This window comes from Nyctibius grandis, chromosome 17, assembly GCF_013368605.1.
Source record: "Nyctibius grandis isolate bNycGra1 chromosome 17, bNycGra1.pri, whole genome shotgun sequence".
Lineage (NCBI taxonomy): Eukaryota > Metazoa > Chordata > Aves > Nyctibiiformes > Nyctibiidae > Nyctibius > Nyctibius grandis.
The window spans coordinates 8,259,093-8,284,953 of record NC_090674.1 but is presented as its reverse complement, the minus strand read 5'-3'; the positions used below and the strand labels follow the sequence as shown (position 1 = coordinate 8,284,953).

General features: G+C 48.5%; 1 long non-coding RNA gene across 1 annotated transcript; it reads right to left on the bottom strand.

The window, feature by feature from the left end:
- LOC137671096 (uncharacterized) lies at positions 1 to 25,850 on the bottom strand. The gene is made up of 3 exons (XR_011049396.1): positions 25,778 to 25,850; positions 21,977 to 22,070; positions 1 to 89 (listed from the first exon to the last, which is right to left on the bottom strand). It is a non-coding gene; the product is annotated as an uncharacterized lncRNA (long non-coding RNA).
- Positions 25,851 to 25,861: the final 11 nt, after the last annotated feature.

Sequence of the window (25,861 nt, the reverse complement as noted above, 5' to 3'; positions counted from 1 at the left end):
CGGTAAACTTGAACATTTTGGTAGACATTCAAGCAGCTTCTTCGGTAAAAAGATTTTTACATGACTGCCATTGCTGTTCCCATGATCATCTAGAAAGAAAAGGAGACAGGTGATGCATATACAGGAGAACAGGCGGTTTCCACTAGGAGACCCAAGCTACGACAAGACTTGGAAACCCACCAGTTCACTTGTCAAAGAGCAGGCAATCTGTCATTGCAAAGAAGAATACGGTTTTCTGTTGAAACTGCACCTTTATTTCAGATACATAAATACAGTTTAATTCCTCGTGGTTGCAAAGTTTGAGAAGAGCTTTGATGGATTTGTGCACGAGGAGCCTGTGTGTGTGCTTACCTGTGCCTATTTCAGCTTATTATTTCCCTCAGTGACAAATTTTACAAGCAACAGCGACGGAACGTTATAGAAGCTGTGACCACAGCAGTATGACCTGCCAGGAAAGTCGTAAATGAAGTTCACACTTGACAGGATTTGCAAGTAAATAAGCACAGAGCCCCAGTACCTGCTATAATTTTGTCAAGCTGCAGCAGAAACACAACTCAAGGTCCATTAGTTCGTTTAAAACTAAAACGGGCTGTACCTGATTAAAAACAGGTTACTTTTCTTTCCATGGACCTTCAGAAACTGAAGGTAGTTCCTCAACATGAGAGTGAGGCAGAGGGATGGAAATCTTCCTACCTCACCATACCGGGGGTCTCAAGCAGAAATACTGAAGAATACAAAACTATTCTTTTTTGTTGCTAAAAATCTAGAAGGTGCATCGATTCCCCTTAAAAAACAACAAACAGACCCAACAAACCCTGAAGTCCAACAACAGCCCACAGAAGTCCCAGAAGCATTAACCCTCTAACACCACCTAAAGAATCAGAGCACACACAAACTGCACGTATATGCAGTCCCTGCAGAAAAGGCAACCGGAGCAGGATAAGACATCCCAGCTACAGAGCAGGAGTTTTACTAGTTCTCCTTCCAAAACCCCCATCTCTGACACCTTCCACTATTCTCACGCCTTGCATGACAGATACTGGGCAGCGGCACACGAGAAGTACACTTAGGCACTGGCATTCTACCTTACAAAATTAATTTATAGACACTTCCCATTTGGAAGCGTACAGAAGGATATTAACTTCTTCCTTTTACACATCTAATCATTTTATGTCATTAAACAGATGCCAGCATCACGATAAAACTCCTCTGCAATTACATACGACACAGAAATTTCCCGTGACCTGCAGCAAACCAGAGAGACCCGTCCCACAATCATTCTAGGAAGCAGGTGAAGAGCGCAAACCCGCAGCTAGACACCCCTAGTATTTTTAAAGCTTGATTATACTCTTGGATGTGTCAAGTTCAACAATATACATGCTGTTAAATCAACTACTCGTGCAAGCACAGCAGATGAGTTTACAAGATAAGCAGCGATGTGTATGATAAACGTGAGCTGCTCTGTAATTTATGAGTCCTGTGCGCTCCCTGAGTTATTGGGAACTTTACTGTACGGCTGCGTTAGACTAAATCAACGGGGCTGCCAGCTTCTTCCTTCTTCCTGGGCGAACGAGCAGTCAGGCAGTATTGATCTTTGCTGAACTGATAAAGAAATCGGGAAGAAGGTTCTCTCAATTGTTTCTTTGTACACCGTTCCAGGATTTCTAGCTTGACACTTGAGTATCTCGGACCGTTACTCTACAGGGCTGGTTGGCCACATCTTTCTCCCAGTCAATGTTCTGCACGTGTGACCGTCACCTTTGTCATTTCCCACCTCCCCTGGCCGCTCAAGGCTCCACAAACACGCACGTCCTGACACCTGGAGTTACCCACAAAGACACCCACTCGCTTGGGGCGAAGAACAGAGCTGGGCAGGGCCCCGCTGCGATGGCAGCCCCCAGCCATTCCCACCCGTATTTTCAGATCCGCCATCCGATTCAGCTGGTACCTACTTAACATTCCCTACGCTAATTTTATACCGTTTTCATTTCTCATTCAAAATATTGCATTGCACTACATTCAATTCATTAAGGCGGCAAAGTATTTTACTGCACACATTATTGCTTTTATCAGCCAAACTACATCCCCAGTTACATCTCATCAGCTTATTTTCCATGGGCACATTTTAATTGACATTAATTGTATTACTTCCCCTTACCTCCGTATCAGTCAAGTCCTCTATCATTCATTCCATTATTTTGCAGGGCTGGCAGACCTCTAATTATTCAGCTCATTTTACTAACTTTCTTCCACTGTCATCAATTATCAGTATTATTAATCCAGAAAGTGCCTATGGATAATAGATCCCTTTAAAATGTTTTGGTAGAAGTTATCAGAACTTGCTGACTCTAAACCTTCCAACTCCTGCTGTTAGCATCTCATACCTTTGTGTTATTATAGCCATGGAAGGTCATTTTCACCATCCTGTGGTGTGACTACATCTCACGTATGCTTCTCTTTTCTGCATTCAGCAACGACATTTCTTCATTCCAAAAACTCTCCAACATGGACAACGACAACTGCCACCGGCCTCGGCCTGACAGGCTCTTCGTTAAAGAACCCTCTAGCCGCGTGGCCAGAACGACACACAATCATCACGTTATGGGAAGCGAATCCTAAATTCAGTGAACTCTAAACCAGGTTTGACCTTGGAAAAGGGCAAACTTGGCCAAGCAGCTATAAGGATTAAGAACAAGAAAGCGCCTCGCCCCAAACGATGCACACACGCTCGCTTTAAAACCTGCTTCGCCGCCCGCAGGGACCACTCACGACGTATTCCCAAACGGAGGAAAGCCTGTGCAGGTGGATGGGAAGGCAGGCACAGGAGAGGAGGGCTGCCCTCCCAGCCGCACTGAGGGCGCTGGCAGACCTCGGTCACCCTGGATCTCCGCTCCAGGATTCAGCTTCCTTCGTGGAGCGTTTGCCACCAGCAGATCCCCAGCACCACACGGGATCTGCCATCCCCACCTACAGACTGGCTACCGAGCGTCCACATTCCTCCAAGAGAACTATCGCTTCGCTGCTCACGTTCCTCACAAACACAATCCTTCCAACCGAAACACGTCAATCTTTAGGGAGGTGGAGCAAAAAAAAGAGCGGCTGTCCTTTGGTTTGAATAAAATGTGTCATTTCTAGTCAACCTGACGTACCCACTCACCTACCACAGAGTCTTCTGATGGAGGAATAAGAATCAGCATTGCTCAGCATCCCTGCCCAACTTACAGAGCAACCAGCGCGTTCCAGAGGGAATATTTTACATTTATTTAGAACTAAGATTTCCTCTGTAGTTAAAAAAAGGAGCTGCAATTTCACAATGCTTATTTGATTTTACTGTGCAAATCCAGGCCAGATCTGTACTTGAACTTTCTTCCTCGTATTATTTTTGCTATGGGTGTGACTTATGACATTGTGATCTGCAAACCCATCCAGGGTCAATAAAAAGTGCTTTTGCAAGCAAAGCTGCGCTTGCACAAGGAGGATTTGCCAGTAAAGCTCTATCGACATGGGGGTTTTTTTTAGTGCAAAGCTGGCCACAGCTCAAAGCGCTTCCCAAGGCACGCACAGCCAATTCTGAACACTCCAGCAGGGAAGCTATATACTAAAATATAGCAGCCTACAATGTATCTTGTTATAACTCAGTATGAAAATCCAAAATCTAAGCTCCATTAGCGATCTTCAAGAATACTTATTAGCAAACCAGAAACTCGCGTAAAATTAAGAAAGTACAACTATTATAAAGTTCATAGAAAGTTCCATATTAATTATACCACATAAACCCTTCGTAATTTTATGGGTTGTTCACGCTCCTTGCACTTTATCCTCCCAAGGGATCAACATGGGCCATAAAACTTTAAAGCGCACAACAGCAAATCACACAGCGAGCCTACGCTCTGTCCCCGCTCTCCAAACAATCCCCCCCCTCCCCTACTTTTTTTTTTTTCTTTAACTGGTTCTTAAATCTTCTGTGATCCAGGAGGTGAATTTAGATCTGTAGACCATTTAACTACCACAGTTTATCAATATAACGTATAATTGGAGAATATAGAAACGGCTGAATGGGTGTTGATCAACTGCTGATTTGCAGACAGATCTATACTGGAAATAAATATAAGGAATAAGCCTATAAAATCACAAACACAAGTTTTATAAACCCATTATTATGAAGTAATAACTTAGGGTTGGCCACCTTCTTAACTACCTCACGAGAGAGGTAAAAGGTATTTAAACATTATAAATAGGCGCTTTCATATAAAACAAACAGCTGAAATCACAATGTCATTATTAGCTACTTAAACAGAAGGGGAAGGCGCCCCGCTAACCACAGCGCCACTCACCACGCCGACGCGCAAGCAGCAGGACTGAGCAGAGACAGTTCAGAAGGGGCACCCCTACGAACACAGTAAGCGCAGGCTACCCAAAGTCAGGCTGTCTTTGGTGTCATGCAGTATCAACCCGCGCACCAGCCCTGCTCCTCGCAAGGGAAATAATGATCACGTGCCTTATTGAAGGGAGCTCAGCAGTGATTACACCAATACCCAGGGCAAAGGCACCGACTCCGCCGTCCTTCTCAACCCTATTGGCTTCCTGAAGCTCTTCCCCTCTGCAAAAAACTACTCTTCCAATAACTTGCTTCTCTAAAGACGATATAGGAAGACATGGACAAAAATGAAAGTCAAGATATCTAGATGTAGTCAGACGAATTTTTTTATGGATATTTGTATTTCCCACATATTGATTTGGCTCTGCCAGGTCTTCGGCTGCGGGTGGGGGTATGAAGTCCCCTTCAAGTCCTACGTTCTCTCTTTGTCTGGACACAGACAAAACCATTAAATTCAATCTGGCGGAGTTAAACGCAAAGAATTATCCCCAATCCAAACATCTGAAGGACTAGCATGCCATTTCTCACAGTTAAACTTCGTTCCTGGCATTTTCAATCAGTAAACAAGCAGCAATATAAGCAAAACCAACAGCTTTTGGTCTGTTTTCTAGAAATATTTGGACGATTACAGTTGTAAATCTCTTGGCAACAAAAGCTGATTTCTAAACATCAATAGAGGGTGGCTAAGAGAAGACAACCAGGTCCAGCTCCCCAGCGCTGCCTCCTCAGCAGGGTCCCACTGGATGCCAGCACCGGGCTCTGACACCGGCCGAGCAAAGGCGTTGTGATGCTCCACCGCGAAGGACGCGGGCGGCCCCAGCAGCAGCCTGGGGCGGAGGGGAGGACACGAGGAAAGAGTGAACAGTCCGGGCAAAGGTACAGAACGTGAAACAGGAGGAAGAGAGGACGACACACAAACCAGCACGCGTGCAGCTGCGACTGCTGCCTGCGGGGAAAACGGGAGGAACGAGGGAAACCAAAAAGGATGAGGAGGAAACCAGAGGAATGGCAGTAGTACCATGGATGATCAACAAAATAATTTTCCTCTAGTAAGTTATTGAATCTAGCCTGGTTTCTTGGAGTATTTGTGATAAATACCTTGTTGCTATGACAAGCTCTACAAACCATTCTAAAACTGTAAGAAATGCAAATATAGCTAAAATTCTGCTGCTGTGTATTGTTGTCCTGGTTCTCCCCACCAATAACGCACCACTTGTAAGTTATTTTATCCTTTTCACAGAGCAGAAAGTTTCTTGACATTTTATAACTGAATTCAATTTAAACAACACAGTTATGTAAAAGTGCAAATGGTGCGTTTTGGGGAAGAGTTGATAGCACAATTCTTAATGAAAGCCTACACCCTGGTTGGGAAGGTCTGGTTTACACAATTAGCTATTTATTTCTTATGCTGTACATTTATCACTGTGCTCAGCACTCAGGAGTCTAACACTAGAACAAATTTTCCAGAAATCCCAAAGTTTTGGCTAAAGACAGTGAAATTCCTTACTCTGAGCCTACGCACCAGCAGCCACCAGCCACAGATATTTCTAGGTTGGTTTTTTTTTTTGTTTTTAAGCTATGAACAGTTTGAGTCTGGAAACCTACCTGGAGAGCTGGCAGGAAAAAAACCCACAAAAACCCTTGAACCGAAGATGCAACAAAAGCAGAAGGATGCTGAGCTCTCCACGAGCGAGAGTGGGAGTTTGCTCTTGCTCTGTAACTGCTCCTCGGTATGAAGCCGCACCTTCAGCATCGCCCCAGGTAAGCAGCAGGTGCTGCCGCCCAAAAAACCGGGGTTACGCAGACGCCAGCACCCGCAGGCATCTTTGCCTTTCAAAACCCACAGGGTTTACAAGAGGGTAAACACAACACAGGGCTGAAGGGGCGCAGGAAGCCACAGGATGAAAACAGGACATGAAGGGAGAGAAAACTAAAAAGAAGAAACTCATCAAGGTGTGGAAGAGGAAGCCAGGAAACACTGACGGCGCAAGAAGCTGCAGGAAGCACTGCATTTTAATTAGCCAGCACGGTATTCCACAACGCACTCTACCAGCCTCATTTCGCTCCACAGAAAGGTTTGGGGTTTTTGTTTGTTTTTTTATCCCTGCAGATACATTTGGTTTACTGAAGCAGAGACAGAAGGGACACTAAAAAAGGAAGGTCACTTTCCAGCTCCCTCTTTCTGAAGGCTGCCTGGACAGAGACGCAGGACAGCTACCTCCCCTTCCTCCAATAACATCTACCTTTCTGAGCAGGTCTTTAAAAGAATGCATGTTTGAGAAGAAACATTTAAAAATATTAGTAATGTAAAGTTAGCACCAAGTCTGGAAAGATTAAATTTTAAAACATTTATTTTAACCTTACTTGTGCCTAATCCTTTCACTGTTTCCTGATACAGCAAATGAAATCTGAGTTATGACATCTGTAGGAAACCTTCCTACACAAGTAGCTTTAAAAACCCACTCAAATAAACCAAAAAACCTTTGAGCCGAAGTGTTTGGGAGAACCATTAACAACAAGAGATGTGGAATTGGATTTAAAAACCAGAGCTTTAAACAAGCCTCACACCTTACATCCAGAACCTTGCACGTAAAACGGCTGTAATACCAAAAGTACTCAAAAAAATTGACCTCACACACACACGTAGGTCCTGCTGTTTGGAAAAAGCGAATCGAGTCCACTCTCTGAAACTGCCCTGCTGGCTTACAGCCCCCTGAGCGGCTCTAGAAACTTCAGTTCACTTCCACCTCGGACAACAGAAATTTTGGAAAAATCCCAGCTGCTGAAATTCAGCAAAAATACTGGGGCAACGGGCAGCCTGAGCCGAGTGTGAAACCCTGCCTCTGCACCGTGACAGCCCAATCTTGCCAGGAAGGACAGCAGCAGAGAGAACGCGGCACAAAATCCAATCCATCACGCTCACAATAAGCTCGGGTTTGTTTAAGTAATAAAACGTTATGCAACACTTCCGCAGAGGGGAGTAAATATTTACTGTTTAACAACCAAATCAAGAATGTTTTGTTTTCAAAAGGTAAGTTACCCAAACAGTCTCTCAGCATTCCATAATATCTGAAGCTCTAACTTCCTTCTCGGTCAGTATCAGCAACAAACCCCGAACAGCTGCCGAAATCCCCACTGCCATCCTCACCGTGCCCTGGGCTCCCGTGGGGCGTACAGCAGAAATCCCACCTCCCGCCTCTCCCACCTCCCCACCCTGCCTGCACCAACAGACCTAGAGTTCCACAACTGCCCATGGCCGAACGTGCTGGCACGGCAACCCAAGGGCCCCGCGCCAGCCGCACCAGTTAAACACGTGGGCACTGCCCTACTCCAAAGCTATCGGGGTCAGACACCTGTCCATGAGAACACACAGAAATACAAAGAAAGGTTCTCTATGCACATTCTTTCTGTTCTGAACTTTTAAAAAACTTTTTTTAATTTACGGAAGACGCCTCAACCCAACCAAGCTCGGAGCCCACTGCAGCTGCCAAGATGGCACCTCGGAGGGTCAGTCCTCCTGTTTCAGTTCAGACACACAAAACACGGCAGAAACTACAAACACCACAAACCTGCTGCCACGCGGATGGTAAGAGCTGCTTGGTCATGGAGCCCAACTTCATCCTGCCTAAGGAAACCAGAAAAGAGGAAACTCACCCAAGTTTTCCAAGCCGTGGAAGTCTCTCCTGCAGCCATGGAACAGAGACGCCAGCCTCCTGTCAACCCTACCGCAGAGGCTCTTCTGCTGCTAGCTGGGCACAAGAAGCCCCAACCGAAGCTTGACAGGGAAGCTCAAAGACCGGGCAGGTCTGCAGAGCTGCTCGTTGCTGTTCACGAGGCTCATTTCTACTGTAGCACCTTGGGCAGATGGAGCAGATTGCTCCCCGATAAAAGCAGTGCTTCTCCATGCAACTGACCTGCTAGCTGCCATTTACATTCGTTTTTTAAACGTTAAAGGAACAAAAACCTACAGCGACTCGCACTCTCTCCTCCAGCATCTGTACGACTGGTGAAACACTTGTCTGGAATCACGCTTTAAAAAGATTCCCATTTAAGTTTCTGACAGGCGGAGTTTAAGTTTAAGGAATGAATGGTTCATATCTTGCCTCCTTGAAAATACACCACAGAACTAGGTCAGCGCGGGGAGCTGCTCCGTGCGCTCACTACGGGAACAGCACAGGCGCTGGTGCTGAGCCGAGGCGCTGCGGACGCCCCGCTCCCCCCGCAGCGAAGCCGCCCGCGCTCTGCACGGGCACAAAGCAGAGAACCAGCCACTGACTGGCCGAGCGAACGCTGGGTTACAGCGTCGGACGGGCGCGTGAGAAGGCTGGGCACAAACGTGGCTCCTCCAGCGGCTTGTGCACAGCGCTGTGCTGGGCCCAGCTCCTCAGCAAGGACACGCGTCGACAGCCACAAAAATCAGTCACCAATGCAAAACACAATAAAAGTTGCATTAAACAAGCGCAAAGGCCAAATCACCTTTCAAGTCAAGGAGAGCTGATCTGCACGGCTCTGTAAAGCCGTGGCCTCGCAGGAATGAGGATACCGAAACCTGTGCGTTATGTAGAAAAAATGTTATTGTATGTGAGCACAGGAAGCCCCAAAAGAGAGTCAAGCCCGAGTGTGCTTTGGTAACGGTACTTTCCTCCACTAAAGAACTGAAACGTCACAATTTGAGCTGGAAAGACCAAATAGACACTGCTTCTATTCTCACTTACACCCGGGTTAACCAGTTAGCATTCTACTGCTTCTGTGGAAATAATAATTTTCTTCAATGCAAATGAGAAAAGAATGAAGCCTGGCACTTTCCAGACCACAGGAAAAACGGAACTAATGAATTTGGGAGCATCAAAGAGATCACTAAAAGATGAAGCTGACAACCCTCACAATCACCGCTACTACTTAAAATTCACATTTTTGTAGAGCACTCAGCCTTCATCGCGCTGGACAAGGCGCGGGCAAAAAGCAAACCAAAGGTGGCCATGCCCGCTGAGGCTCTACGGCTGCTGAATTAGAAGAACAGCCAAAAAAAAAAAAAAGATATTCCCAAAGCACTTTGAGCAAAAATCCGGAAGAGGCGGGATGACAACCCCGTATCCTAAGAAGGGGTTTCCCAGTAAAAGGTGCAAATGGGTTAAAAGCGAGGCAGTACGTTTGCTATAGCAGATATGGAAAAAATCCGTATGAGCCAGATGAAATACAAATATTGGAGGGGCCCAACTAGAACCAGACAAATTCAAGAGGCATTAGTGAAATTCACCCAATTTCAGTTACGCAACCGGTTAGTTGCGGGATGTAAACCCTCACCCTCCCGCCCCTCTAAAATGGAGGCCCTGACACCAGGCACCGGCGGTGCCGCACCGCGCCAGCCCAGCGCGGCCGCGGGGCTCCGGCCGCCGCGACCCCCGCCCGCCCGCAACGCCGAAGGAGCAGCTGGGGCATCGGCCGTCCCGGCGGGCGCTGCCCCGGTCCGCGGGGCCTCCGGAGCCGCCGGCGGGGTCGGGGGCGGCCGCCAGCGCTCCCCGCCAGCCTGCGGGGACAAACTTCGGTTAAATGACAAAAAATACCGAACGCGACGCGAACGGGCCCCGGAAAACCGCCCGCGCGGCCGCCGCCCCCCGCCGGCCCCGCTCCCCGTCCCGGGCTCGGCGCCGTGCTCCCGCCGGTCAGCCCCGCCGGGGGGGGGGGACGGCCGCCGCGGGCGGAGCAGCGCTTCCCCCTCGCGGACACGCCGCGCCCCGGCTCCCCGCCGCGCCGGTAACTTTCGGCCGGAGTTGGGGGCCCCGGCTCCCCCCCCGCCGCCAGGGGCGGGCCGGGCCCTCCCCCCGCTCACCTCCGGGCCCGCCGCTCCGCCCGCCCCAACAGCGCGCACCCCCGGCCCGCCCGCTGCCCGGCGCGGCGGAGGCCCCGGTGCGGCGGGGCCGCGGACAAGGCCGCCCCGCTCGTGACGAGCGCGCGCCCGCGAGGCACGTGCGCCGCCGCCGGGAGGGGAGGCGGGGGAGCGGCGCGGCGCGGCCCGGCCCGGCGCGACCCCCGGGCGGCGGCTGTGGGCCCAGCCCGTCAGCGGCGAACGGCGGCCCGGAGCCCCCCGCCGCGCCCTGCGCCGCCCCGCGCCGCCGCAGCCTCCATGTTGGCGGCGGGCGGGCACGTGCCGGCGGGCGGCGGGAGGCGTGCCCGTGCCCCGGCCCGGCCCGGCGCCGCGGCCCCGGCGCCACGCGGGCCTGCCCGCCGCACATGGCCTGCCCGCCGCCCCCAGCCCCGGCCCGGCCCCGCGGGGGCGCCCGCCGCCGCCAAACTTCGCGCCTCGCGGCCCGGCCCGGCCTACCGCCGCCACCGCCCCGCGGCGGGGACAGGGGCGGGGGGCGGAACGGGAGGCCCGGCGCGCCGGCAGCCCGGCGGTGGCGGCGGGCAGGCCCGGCCCGGCCCGGCGCGGGAGGCGGCCCGGCCGCGCTCTCACCTTCCGGCTTGTTTTCGGCAGCCATTTCCCCTCCGCGCGCCACATCCTCCTCCGCCTCCTCGCGACCGGGACCCAGGCGCGCGCCGCCTCCTCCCGCTGCCGCCGCCGCCGCCGGGCCGGCCACCCCGCGCGCACGGCGCACACCCCGCGCCGCCCATTGGGGGAGCCGCCGCACTGACACCCGCGGCGACCAATCGCGACGGGCGGAGGGCGGGCGCCCGGAGGGGATGGGCGCGATGGATAGCTCGACCCGCCAATCGGAGCGCGGCAGCGCTTCAGTGACACGCGCCGCAGCCACTCAGGGGTGGTGCCGGGAAGACGAGGGGGGCGGGACGGGCCGCTTTACTGACGGCCGCAGCGCCCACTCAGGAAGCGGCGCCGCGCGACTGACGGCCGCCAGAGCCAACCGCGCGGCGGAGGAAGCGCGACACGCCGACTGACGCACGGCGGCGCCGGCAGCCAACGAGGAGCGCCCTCCGCCAGAGTGACCGCACACCGGGCCAATGCGGCGGGCGAGCCGGGCGGCCGCCGGCGCCACCGCCCCCGGCCCTGTCCATTGGCTGCCGGCGGTCCCGGCGGGCGCACGCCCCCTCCGCGCCCTGTGACCCTAAACAAAGCCGCCGATTGGCGCGGCTGGCGGCCCGCCCGCCAATCCCCGCGCCCGCCCCGCCCCGCCCGCCCGGCGGGAGCAGCCCCGCGGCCCGGCCCGGCCGGTGCGATCGGCGGAGCGGCGCCCGCTGCGCCCGGCCGGTCCCGCATAGAGCGGGTTTTTTACCATCTCCTGATACCGTCAGTGCTGCACCCGCGTGTCCCCAGCGCTCGGATCGGATCAGCCCGGCTACGGCGATCCGGGAGGGAGCACCCCCCGCGCTCTGCCCCCTTTTCAAAATCACAGACAAAGCACCGCGCTCTTTAACTGACCTAAACAGCAGCACACGGGCTGCCAAGGTTATTTCCCCCATTTTTTCAACGCTGCTGAAAAGTCAGAGCTCTGCAGGCCCTCCGCCACAACCGGGGTATTTTGGGGCGGACAGCATGGTGCTGGGGGAGAAAAAGCCATTCTGGGCGCGGTACGCAGCCGATGAGGTGGGGATTTGTGACCCGCAGAGAACCCAGTTACCGTCGCCAACGAGATGTAAAAAGTTTGAGGGAGCCCCGCACAGGACTGGGTTTGTGACGAGCACTCACACGTTCTGTGAGACAAAGGGCGAGGGTCTGCAGCTGTACAGACCCTGCCACCCGCTGCCTGCAGAGCGGGATGTCAAGGAGCTTGTGCTGTAAAGTCTCCCAAGGAAATTGCTCTGTCCTCTTAAAAATGGAAAGTGCCGTGGAAGAGCGGTATACACTTTGCCTGGCTGAGCTCTCTCCCTGTCTCCGTCAAAGCCTGAAGAGCACTGGCACTTCTGCCTTCCCAAGCGCAGCTCCGTGTAACTGGACCACATCTAATGCCTGCACAACGCAAATGAAGATTGAAACGGTTGTTTCCTTTGATGTGTGTGACTAAACACACAAACAGGATATTTTCCCTTAGATCCTCATGAGAGTGGAACTTCTTTAAAAAGACCTGTTGGCTTTCTGGTTTTGCTACAGACCAAAGCCAAGATGAAAGAGGAGAATGGTGTGATGGGTCTTCTAAGACAGAAGAGAGGAAAATTCCTTTTTCCTATTTTCAGCGGCTGCTAATCTCATGGAGCAGGAAAGGCACATTGATGAAGAGGCTCTAGAACGACAGGCTCACTCCCGACGTCCATAAAGCTAATCTAGTATGCTCTGTCCTATAAATACATACAAATATTAATGCAGCTACGGAATCAGCCAAGATAATTGTTTCCTTCAGCTGTTCAAGATAGGCTGGAAAGTTTTCTAGTTGCCGTGTTGGCAAAGAGCTATCATTTTCTTGATGAGTTCTAGGGAATTTATGCCTCTCCTTGGATATTCTTCCAAGCTGATCCATACGCTTAGCAGAGACACAAGGTAGCTACGCAGTTGGTGCTCCTCACAGTTTGCATTATGGCACCTGTTGCCACAAGCAGTCGTTCTGTTCTTTTCACAGAGACGAGCACAAACACGTATTTCGGTCACAGCCCTCTCCGCGTTATTCACTTACACCCTCTTGAGAACAAAGAACCATAAGGTACTCCACATGGGGTTAGACCTTGAGATCACCCAGAAACATAATGAAATGCAAAATCAGCTACATGTGTGCACAAGTGTCCATCTCTGTCTTCTCTCCAAAGCTCAAGTAGTTCCTTATGTGCTTCTATGGCTCATTAGAGTAATGAGGTCCGTGTGGTCTGATTGACAAGGTTGTTCAGGACACCAGCTGCCTTCCCGCAGCCATTACAGGCTGGGGAAGGAGGGACTTCCACTGAACCACCTGGTAACAGCTCCACTTCCAGAACGAACACAACCTGCCTTGGCTCTAGAGCAGCGTGCAACCTGCTCTACGAAGTGTCTTCAGGGGCACTGTCTGGCTTTCTAGATCCTTCCTGGTCCATAAAGACGATGAGAATTTGTGCGGATGAAGATGAATAAAGCATTTTTAAGGGGTTATTGAAGTAGTGTATGAACTCTGCTCCATATGGCTAATGAACTCAATATAAGCTTTTCTACCAGGAAAGAAAAAAAACCCTAATAGACCGAATCTTATATGCCTGAAATCTTAACAGTAGCATATAGGTTATTACAGCAATGTGATCTATGTAATATTACTGATGCTGTTTGAACATGGATTTTTCATCAAACATGCCAGCAAAGTCCCAAATATTTTCATTTAATTCCTTGTGCAATAAAATGATAAGAAAGAAGCCATTAGAATTGCAGTGCTGCTGGTTATCTTTCAAGTTTCCCAGCTCCCCACTGTTTAAAAATCAAAGGTCTAATCGCTAGTAAGGCACAGAGGTACCGAACCGCCAAAGATTCTGCGCATGTAGGGTACAGGATAAACCAGCTCGGTCTTACCTTTCTAGGGGCACAAACACAGAGCTACCTCCAGCTGATAAGCGGCAAGAAAGCAGATGTGCCAGGAGTTTTTGCAGTCTGAATCATGAATAATTTTTAACAGCATACTGATAAAAGCTGCTGCTATTCTGATGTACGGTGTTTGGTTTTTTTGTTAAGAAGGAGATGAAATACAAAGTTCTTTAAAAAAATCTTCATTGTCATTCCATGGCAGATGTGGGTCTGGCTTGGTTAACTGGGTTAATGTGATGATTTGGCATGCTTAGTTGCATGCAGAAGTAAAACTGTAAAGAATATATTAAAATATCTTGTTATGGATATTCAGCAAATTACACATCCACCGTTGCTATGGCAAGCATCAAAAAGCAAACCAATTCAGACAGTTTTAATAGCTACAACGACAATGTTGGAACCCCATTTCTTTTGAATTGTTTGCACAAAGTTACTCCACGATTTAGCAGCAAGGAACACCAAGAGTTTTTACAAAAATACTCTTAAAAATGTGAATAGAGATGCTTAAGAAAACCCTCACAATGATATAAATGAAATGTTTTTGCCCCTTCCTCTCTCCCCTTACAGAATCAAAAGCCATTTCTTCTAGGACTAAACCCAAGAACCAAGTCAGTGTGTATGTATAAATCCACTGTTACTTCTCAATACCTCACTGTATTTGTGAAGTGTAATTGCCAAGGTAAATATCCCAAAACATGCATTTCCTCAGAAAGGTTCTCCAGAGAAGTATACTCTGTTTAGGGCTCTGCCATCCAAATAACTTGTCCAAAATGATGTGTGGAAGTTGAAGAAGAGATCTATTACCAGGAACTAAAGACACTGGGTTACACTCAGAATGGATGAAACTGCACACTACCCTAGCAGGAGGCCAAACTTGGTCATCTTCCATAGTTCCATTCTTCTCCCTGTTCCTTCTGCAGTTCTGAGCCCTTTTATTTCCATGAGAAATCCAAACACTACATTCAAATAATCTCTAGTAACACTCTATTGGCTATAGGGAATTCACACCAGACTAAACCAAAGCATAACTCCAGAGCCTAAGCCGTTTTAATGGACCCCGGAGGAAAGATATTTCTGGTGTGCAAAGCTTCATAAAGTTTTTGTAGATACTTAAGCCAGTAGCCTCAAAACAAAACACAGTATTTACCTGTTTAACCAAGAACAAGGGCAAACATGCTTCGTTCCTCTACACTGGCACCGACTCCAGAAGGGAAACAAGCGGCTGCCTGAGGGGGTTGCAGTGCTGGAGCCCCATTTATTCCAGGACAATGCCAAACAGCTTCAGAACTGACTTACGTGGGTGCCAACCTCCAGCATTTTGCTGCAGCCAGCCGTGCCAGGGGAGAACACCTGCCACACCACGCGCTGCGGCACGCTAACTCTGCCGCAAGCCCCGCTGCTCCTTCCTCTGCAGTCCTCAGCCCTTTATTTCCCTACAGGAACAGGCCAGGTTCTCTCTTCACTTTGGTTCATGCTCCAAGCACCCTGGCGGCACTAAGAAAATAATAATTATTTTGCTCTAATATACACCCATAAGAGAGTTAGAGGAGAAAAAACTGAAATATGAGGTAAATTAAAGCTTCCAACTAAGGGGATTTACCAGTAAGTCACCATAAAATTCAGATAATTTATTTTTTCAATTCTGCAGCAACTTTCTCCAATCCGTTTGGATTAGCTATTAGAAATTCTGTCTCAAAAATTAAAGAAAATGTCTATTGACCATTATATCAAATTCTAATTTTAGCCAGAAAAAAAAGAATAATTAGGCTGTGATTTACTCTGGTAGTCAACTTACATTAATAACTCCCCCCCCCGCCCCAGCCCCGTTTATGTAATTCTGGCAAAATCAAATAATATATACAATGTTCATAAACGCTGGGCTAGATTTAGTAAAGACAATTTCCTACAGTATATTCAGGACATTTCTCTCTGCATTTTGTTATAATAAGACAATCAAGTTTCAGTTTAAGGAGGTAATACGATTGTCATCCGTGGTAGCCTCAGTTATCGTTTTAGCTCAGTCTTCAATAAAGTACATGGAAGGATTTTATTTTATTTATTTTATTTTTAAGCTGTCATCATCCCGTAACAAGCTGTATAGCCTGGCTGCTGCTCTCTGGGAATGGTTTTCCCCCACATCCTAACCCCTCTCCCCTGCCAGTATGCAAAACTGCACTTATTACCTAAGCAGCAAGAAGAAAGCGTAACTCCTACGAACAATCAGTAACACAAAGCTGTTGTGCACAATGCTGGCACAGCGCTGGCTCTGTTCTGGGCCGTGGATGAACGGCTCCCAGCTCGGGACTGGCCAGGAAACGCTGCTCGACAAAGGGGCAGCGCCAGCTCGCTGAATCCAGCCGACAGCACGCAGAAACCCACACAGTAACCAGTATTATTTGAGGAAAAGGCCATTTTCCGTAATTCTTTTCCCCTCAACATGTACAAGACAGCGTAATCTCCAGGATAGTTTGATATCAGATCTCTAGCGACAGTTGAAGCAAATAATAATGGGAAAGTACGTTGAAGTCCAAGATCCCTAAAGGTACGCTCCTAAATTTCTGTTTCTACTTTTAAACAAGTATCTTTTCCAGGATACTTAACTCCTCTGAAATTGGACTGCTGTCTATATTAACTGAATAAATATGGATCTGGGAGCCAAGCTTTAGTCACCAAGGTATGAAAATGTCAGCCTCAGGCACTGAAAACAGAAGTATGAGTAATGGAAGATGACGATGGAAGAACAAAAGGAGAACTGAAGGAAGAGAAATTGATGATGGTAACAGAGGCAGGAGTCAGCCTGCTCCCGAGGAACTTCTGATGATGGCACCACCTTTGCCTAAAAACCTGTCCTGGAGCTACCAAACCAAGTCTTCACTCATACACCCTTGTCATTTATTCTGTGTACGCGTAACGCGGAAGCATCATTAACAAATAATAGAGCACTCACGCTTTCAATTAAAAAGCATTATTGCTGAAATCATTTTCTCAACTCTTTAAAAGACTCCACCACGACTGGGTTCTGCCATGCTATAAATTCACAATGAGAAGGAACTTCCCTGACTTTTTTCATCATTATTTATGAACAGATAAAACAAATGGAGGCATAATTTCAGTATCCCAAACTCGAATCAATCGTGATTTGCTTACAGCGGTACTATGGCCGTGCAGCTACTCAAACTCTCTGGTGTGCCTGCCCGATGCCTTACTACTCAAAAGCTTTCTTCTCTGTCATCGAGGATATGCAGTAGTTCTTATAAACAAAAATGATTGTTTTAATATTTTCTCATTAGTTTTAGCTATAGAGCAGAGTTTTCTTTCTAGATTTGCCTAAACCTTTCCTAACCATTAAAACAATTATTTCCCACATGACCCACAAGAGTTGCACAGAATGAGAAATACATACAAACAGTATGTGCAGAACTAGCTAGTCTTTACTTAGATGGTTTATTTGCGAGTTCTTGACTTTCCCTTGAACTTCCTCCCCTGAAGGACTGGAACAGTAATCCTTTTTTTTCTGGAAGTGGAGTAAATCAGTTCCCACACTCTCAGTAGCAGAGTGAAAATTAAGATGTAAAGGAGTAAAGGATGCAGAAGAACCCTATTATTCAACAACAATACAATTTGCTGCTGATCTTCGGTTGCTAAGACAGGCACGTCAATTATTTATAGAACCCAGAGTGTTAAATATGAAGTATTTCAGCCTGGGACAGCATGAAGGTAAAATCAGGAACGTGATCCTGTCAGAACAGCAGAATTGTAGGCAAGGACAGAATATCCCTACACAGATTACCCTTTTTATGGAACTATAAATTGAAAAAGGTCCTTAGGAAGTGTCACCTACGGTGTTAAGTGATATGCCTTCTCTTTTTTTTTGACAGTGTCAGTCCATATTTAACGTTGATCTGAAGGGCTATTTCTGCCAGGGAAACAATGCACAATATCTTCCAAACCCACAAGTTAGCATAACCTCATCTGAATATTTACATGAAGTCCACGACCTTCTCTTTATCCATGCACACATCTACCAACAGCCTGTCACGCTCATGTTAAGACTTGCTCCAAATGACCGCACCTTTGCCATTCCAGTGGTGCTGAAAAGGCCTCACCATGCAGCACTGAGCAACGCCACAGCACCGCCCAAGGGTTAGATAGGTACTACCAACTCACCTATAGTAACCACAAAATGCAGCTTCAAATAACTTCCACTGACTCCTTAGAGTGGGAGATGCATTCAAAATTAGCAAACGCTCCTAAAGAAAAGAATTATGCATAAAATTACTTCTTTTTAGCTGGTAAGTGAACCAGCTAAATACTTAGCTTTTATACTTGCAATGATGTCTTTCAACTTCCATCTCCAATTAAACAGTAAAACCTGTGACCTAGTGTTGCACAATGTCAGTTTTTTATTCAAAAAGTGTTAATTTTTACTGAAGAATAGTATGGTTGGAAGCAGACAAATCATGTGGCAGATATTAATACACTCATCATAATTTCCACAGAATCAAAATTTCAACTTATGTTCTCAGTAGTGGTGCCAAAAGTTTACCCACACAAAAGGTGCTTGTATGCTTCCTACCAAGCTTGTTGAAAGCAAGCATCTGCATTAGAACACGATTTCTTGGAGGAAAAAAACAAAAGAAAAACAAAAAACCCCACAAACAAAACCAGAAAGCCTTGGAGCCCGACCTTCTAGTAACAACAACTGTAGTAACAGCCACTGATACTCGATACGCTCTCACTGAAATGCATGGATGGGTCCGTGAGATATTCTGTGCCAAATCAAATACTTCAAAGATGGGGGAATTCTGACTGCATCTCCTCCAGCTGCCGTGCCTCCGACCTTGAGGGCGAGATCTTCAAACAGGACGACTAAGAAATTTTGTCTGACAAACCACTTACTGAAAAGGAATAATACTGAACTTTAAGATCAAAGTGTACGAGTGAGTGATTCACCTCCCTCTCTCGTACGCTTGCGAAACCCAGGCTAAACACGAACATAACAGTAGGCAGTTTGAAAAGCTCCACCTGCGTTTGAGTACGAGAATTCGCATCAAGTGGTAAGGTCAGGCTCCACAACCCTGAACGACTGGATGTGACTCTCTCTTAGATGAGCATCCTCCTGCACCAGCTCGAGAGCTTTGTCTATCAGACCATGTCACCTGCATGACTAACAGCACACTAACTCCCGCTGCTGCCGTCTCTCACCGACTCCAGCAAGCTAAAGCGTTAGCAGGACAGCGATCAAAATAGAATACACACTTCCCAGCGCTCCCCTGCAATTGAAAACCTGACTGCTGACAACACCGAGGGAAAAAAACAAAGAACCAGAGGCTGGTCTAGTAGGCAACTGTCTGTCCTCAGGGTCATATAAAATACCGTGTGCTGGAAGAAGAAACAGCGAGGAATTGGCAACATCCAAGGCACAACGCCCACAGACGTGATTATGCTGATGCCAAATCTGGTCCTATCTGAGCTTTCCAGCCACTGCTGAGCTGCAGCACGTGCCGCGATGCCGGAGCTGGCAGAGGCGATGCCGAGCACAGCTAGTGGCCACTAGCCACCTGAAAGCAACAGCACCACGCATCCTTCCTGAGCCAACGTCCAGTGCTGTGAATAGTAAAATACCATGTATATAGTGCTCTTTGTCGAAACGGGGGCAAATACCAAAATACAGCCCCCTGCTCTCCGTGTCGGCCAGCCTGCTGTTGTGCCAGCCTCGCAGGGCGCTGCCGTCCACCACGGAGCCGTGCGGGCTGGGCTCCAGGGCCCCCACCAGCGGGCAGGAGGGACGGCTACGAGTCCTGGCTCTGGGGAACCGGCACAACCGTACGGACACAGCTTGCCAACACTGACTGCACTCCAATTTTAGCAGACCTAAAGCTTTCCAGAGTGATGGTGAAGAATTTTGAAACTCAAAGAGCGTGACAGATTTACATCCGAGTTTATAGAAATAGCTGAAGAATACACCAACAGCCTTAACATACACATGTGCAGAAAACGAATGAACAGAACTATCAGATCTCCCAAAATATAGATTGACAACAACAGAAATTTGCTAATTACTATTTTAAGTATGCCTGAACTCTCAACTCTGGGGTTATTAAATTAAAAATTTTATCATCATATATTTTAACTATATGATAGCTTATGCAAGTTATGACCATTTAAAAAAAACAACCTGTATTTCATATGATATTTATATGATATTTCAAATAACATGGTTACCTTCCCCAAATCACATAGGACAAATCACTACTTTTTCACCAAAACAGTTGAATCTGGTGTTGTTCCTCCCCTGTGACGTCATGTGGCCTAAACATAACAAGGATTTTAGGACATCCTGTAGCATCCAGAGCAGCTCTTTATCATGGCAGCAATGGGAGAGTATTTTACTAAAGAGAGGCAAAATTAAACCGTAGAATGGGCCCAAATAATATTCTCACTGACACAGTAGGAGAAGTCATTGACTTCTTCTCAGAGAACTGTTCTACTGGAGGCAAGCTGGAGGCTGATTTTGGAGAGAGAGAAGAGCTGGTAGGGAATACGGGTTCCCAGCTTCCAGCCACCAATGCTGCACAAAATCCAGAGGGCTGTCCATGGAAAATGGTATCTCTAAGTAATTCCTACATGTTTCTCACCTTCAAAGTGTAAAAGGTTGGTTTTCTGGCAAGCTCTACACGTTCTGAGAACAGCTTCTGACAGATGAAAGCAATGCCCTAACGCAGAGCTCCGTCCCCATGACAGGCTCCTTATGCACTTGGCTGAAAGGATCCAAAGACACCAGAGCGCTGGTTTAAGCTACAGTGCTGCAGGAAACGCACCTTAGTGGGCAACAACGAGGTGCCAAAGGTCAGCAGAAAGCCACTGTCTCCTTTCCCAGACACCCAGTGCGCATACAGAGTTGCTGGATCTTTCACAAGGCTTCCTAGCAGTATGAATCAGCCTGAAGAAATAATTTATGACACTGTCAAAACTGCACTAATGATCTTCAGGAAAGGCTGTGGTGTTAGCGCACTCAAAAGCCTTAACCCTGCCCTGCACAATGCTCTGTGACAGACCACACCTTGATTAGGAACAGTTTAAGCACATAAAAATTACAGCTGGCACCAACACCTGAACTACAGCTAATTCCTCCCTGACTGTTGCTTTGAAGACAATGCTTCCAGCAGAACAGAACTGTTATTTGTATTTATCAACCATTCACACCTCATTCTGCTTCTCTCACTGTCAAGATCTTCTGCTTGCCGCAGAAATGCCCTTCTTTCCCATACACACCACAAACCTGGAACATTTGCAAGGAGAATGATTAAAGTCAATCTTCCATAAACAAGCATGAAAACATCCCGAGGAGAGCTACGTTACTAACGAAGATTTTCTTGCTTCTTGTCAGTTGCTTCAGCCACTTCTGCTGCCATCGGATGAGTGTAACAAAGGCCTTTTGACTGCACGGCTCTCCGCAGGTGTGATTAAATCTGCCTCTTACTTCCCAAAGCCCCCAAGTGGACTATCATGCCTCAGTTACAGAGATAATTTCTCAGAACGAAAGAGCCAATAAGCAGTGATCCCTTTAGGCATCTCAACAGCATCAACACAAAATGCAGTAAAAAGCATCAGAGTAGCAGAAAGCAATTTAGTCCTCGTGGAGGCAACTTGTTTGCAACGCATTTCAAACACTTCAACCGTGTGTATCTGCCCGGGTCTAAGTCAGAAGATGGTACAGGCAATGGCTGCACTGAACCGTCACCTTAGGAGAATGGCACTGGCTGCAAACGAACCGGTTGAGTTAATCTCTTATTTGTCTTTTTGTTCTCATCACAAAACATGGAAGCAGACAACCTGGTATGATTGCTAGAGTAATGTGGCAGTGTGAGCTGCGGGTCGGGATGAGACAGCTGCTGGACCTGCAAGCGTGTGAGCGCGAGGACGCATTCGAGAGCACGAGCCTCGCAGGGGTTTTAGGAACAGAACGGTGCAGCTTGGGGGAAGACCTAAGCCCAGAAAGAGTAGGTCAGGACTGAGAGGCGTCACTGGGACTTCATGCAAAACGGAGGAGGAGGGAATTCAGGCAACTCAGCTAGGGTTTGAGGGGGTGTGCCATTTGCCTCATGAGGGAAGGTACCACATGAAGTCCCACGGGCTCCAAAATGCACTCAATTAGCTGTTCCTTTTACCTTTTTGTTCTACCCAGCATTTCTTCAAGAGCACTGTCATCTCTGGCTTTGGCATCCTACTCATCATCTATGAATTCATGGTGCCGTTTCCTCCCTGAAAGGAAAAAGTCCCATCGTCAGTCATTTACTACACAGAGGAATGGACAAATTTGACAGAGTATTTCTGCCACTGTTCAAGTTCAAAGACCATTGAGCTCCTTGAGCAGACAGTACTGCGAGTTGCATTCTCCGCTACGGTGTCATTCACCTGAAATCAGTCAGCCTGTGTTGACTCTAGAAACTTACCCCGAATTTACCTGTAAGCAGCTGAAAAGCTGTCAGTATCTCAGACCTGCCTGGAAAGAAAGAGCAGGGCAATGACTCACCCGGAGTAAAAAAATTCCCGGCAACAACAAGAGAGACTTGTGCCAAGCAAATATCTTTATTTTACTTTAAATCGTTCTGAAAGTATTAATCTATATGAAAAAGAAGCAATACAACACTGAGAAAGCGCACTTAATGTTAGGGAAGCCTTCATTTCATATCACATGAGCCAAATTAAAAATAAAACTAAACACAAGTGTACAAAGCAGAGGCAAAAAAAAAATCAATTTTCTCAAAGAGATAACATGAGGGACTCCCACGGGGGCTGGCAAATTCTGGAAGAGAGAAAGAGATTATATTTTATGGGAAGAGATTCAATAACCATTCTTTTCCCATAAAGCTAGTGATGGAGGATTGTCACTGCTCCATAGACACACTGTGCACATTTCAGGACAACAGTAACAGAAAATCAATAGCATCTTTTATACGTGAAAAGACATTATCTCTATGGACTCCTAATACTAACAAATGGGACCAAAGAAGACCTTTACTAAAATTTAGTAGTCAGCATTAATCTGGATGATAAGAGAGGGGCAGTATGCTAGTCTACATCCTTGGATTTTTTTTTTTTTTTTTTAAAAGAAATAACTCTGCTCAGAGCTTCACCCTCCACTGAAGCCAAAGAGCCCCCAGATGACACTACATTAAAAGTCTAACAACGTTGAACCCTGGTGCTGTCGCTCGAAAGCCCCATCGGCATACATTTCCTCTCTGGCTGATGGCTGTAATCATTAGGAGGTAGGAGCTTTATCAGGTCGTAATTTGACAGCTTTGACAAGCTCGGCTGAATTTATGGCACTTTCTAGTTTTTCCCTCCATTGAGCTGAGATGGAACTAAAGTTAATATTAGCAAAAACACTTTGTGCGGGGGCAATTTTCCAGCGATGACTACATGATTCCAGTTACTAAGAAAATCTGCTAAACAAGGCCTCCTCCCAGTCCCTTGCCACTCTCACCAGCCTAGGGAAGATGGCTCCCCAGCCAGCCCACCAGCTCACATGAAAGATTCAGTGGATGGAAGGTATCTCTGGCTCTAAAGCAGCAGAAGTGAATCAATTCAGGAACACTTCTGCACCTGTAGAGAAGTCACTAGCATCCCAGAGAAACACAAGCATGGATGTTTCCCTCGGCTGAAAAAAAAAAACCTTTTAGCTCAAAACCCCATTTTCCAGCCAGGGACACGCACAGTCGGCTGCCCCCTTTCTCACCACGCAGCACTGTTCATCCAGCACATCAGAGCTTAGAAAAAAACAAGTAACAACGAGAGTTTCTTATATTTCCATGGATCATATGGTCCACTCTAAGAAGGAACCCAACCAATTATGTCTGAGGAGGAGAGGCAGTGGTAGATTGTGACCTCTGGAAAAAGGCCAGAGCTGTATCAGGACACTAGTAAGGCTACTCACAGCTTACAAAAGGAGCACGTTACACACACTGGAGCAGAAGCCGCAGCGTCACGTGTCTGACAGCTCAGGGGCCAGCTAAACCCAGGATCTGATTCCCGGGGTCTGCTTCTTTCATCCCAAAGATCACATCCCACACAGCACCACAATGCTTCCTCGTGCAGTGTGAGGAACCTGCGAGTAGCGGCATGAGCAAGAGGAGCACTGCACCCTGAACCAGACCTTGGCCAGTCAGTAAAGCACAAACAAGTACTTCTCTTTTCTTCTTTGTTTTTTCCCAAAAAATTCCTTTTTGCCATAGAAGTTACATTTCCTCTGTTACAATTCAGCGTTTTGAAGAGCTATCTCTACATGCTTAGAAAGCACAGCTCATATTTAGCTGCTGAAGCCATATTTCTCTCTTCCTATATTTCCCTGCCAAGATGTGACATCTGTGGACTCTTCCCAAAAAATTCCCCTGAATCATCTGTGATGCATGCGAAACAGCGGCCAGAGCTGGCAAGGAGCAGCTGTGTCTTTTAGAAAAGTGTTAGATCAATCTGGTAAGGGGAAGGATTCCCAGTAACTCTGCCACTGACATCCCCGAGGACCACACAACTCCCAAATCACATTAGAAAAAGAGCACAACTACGACAGGACAAAAGCCATGGGAAACAGCATTGCCACGGCAACTGACATCCTCAGCCTCCTTCGTGCTTTTGCACAGACTCAATGACTCCTAAACCACGTGGAAAATGAGTCTAGCAGGTGGGTTCATCCAGGAAAAGCAAGCCGCCAGGTGATTCCCTGTCGAACAGACCCATTTCCACGTGGTTTCTCAGAAAGGGAGCCTTTGTGGACCTCTTGTTCCAAGCACCACACCTCAGTCACTACGAGCGCAGAGGAACTTCTACAACACGATCAATACTTCCTTGTTAACTACCCTTGGATCAGAAGAAAACTTATTAAATATTAAAACATTCCTCTTTTCAAACAAAATTAGGAAAGGCTTTATTTTTCTTCCTGGCCACCTTATCACAGCGATAATGCCAACAAATACCCAGTCTGTCTGCCAGCATGCTTTGTAACGAGGCACAGGTTAAAGCACAAACCGGGAAGCCCTTCTACTAAAAATTCTGCCTGCTGCCCACGCTTTTGGGGCACTTCCTTCCATTTCGCTACTGGGTAGGACTTGGTGAGTGCCCTCTCGTGCTTAACCCACCACCCAGACTGTCTGCTCTTTGGAGGGCAACACAGCACGCGCTCTAGGGCCATATTCTCTGCTCTGTGGTCAAAAGCCAAAGCAGTGCTACTGACCCAAAGACAACTGCTCCAGGTTTATACTGGTGATAAACAAGAACAAGGTCTAGCCATGGTTTGCTCCCTGCTAGCTGTCCTGGGCCAGCGGGGTTAACATTGCTGAGCTAATCTTTTCTTGCCTTCGTATTCTGTGCAAGCCAGAAGATTTGACCTTCCAATATTGCGCTGTAACACGCTGCAACGTCTCTCCGGTAACCTCTGCAAGTCAACCTCCGAGCAGCCAGGAGTTACTCGTGAAATAAAGACACTCTGACCACGAAACGGTTGGGAAATCATCGTCGTTATGGCTTCAGGGCAACGCGTGCAGCTACCGGTCCCATAAATAACACGGGTAAGAACAGACCTCGCTGGGCACGTCTCGGGGACGCGCCGCAGTCCCGGCGTGACCCCCGCAGCCCTGTGGCACCGCGGCTCCGCCGCCGAAGCGCTCGCCGGCACGGGCAGGCGCCGCCTCAGGCTCGCCTCCGCCTCTTACCCAGGAACGGAGCGGACAGAGACCCTGCCCGCCCGCGGCCCCGCCGGCCCGGCCCCGGCCCAGCCCGCTGGCTGCTCACAGCCGCCGCGCGGCCCCCTCCCGGCCGGGGCGACCGCGGCGGGGGACACGCCTCAGGGCGCCGGGCCGCCACCGCGGGGGACAGGGCCGCTCCTGCCCGGGCCGCGGCGGGCGGCGCGGCCAGACCCGCCGACCCCGCAGGGCTCCCTCAGACGCGGCGGCCGGGCCGGGCCGAGCACTCACCGCCGCTCCCGCGCCCGCCGCTCCCGCCTCGCCTCACGCCGCTCCGGGGCGGGGCCTGGCCGCGCATGCGCAGACGGCTCCGCC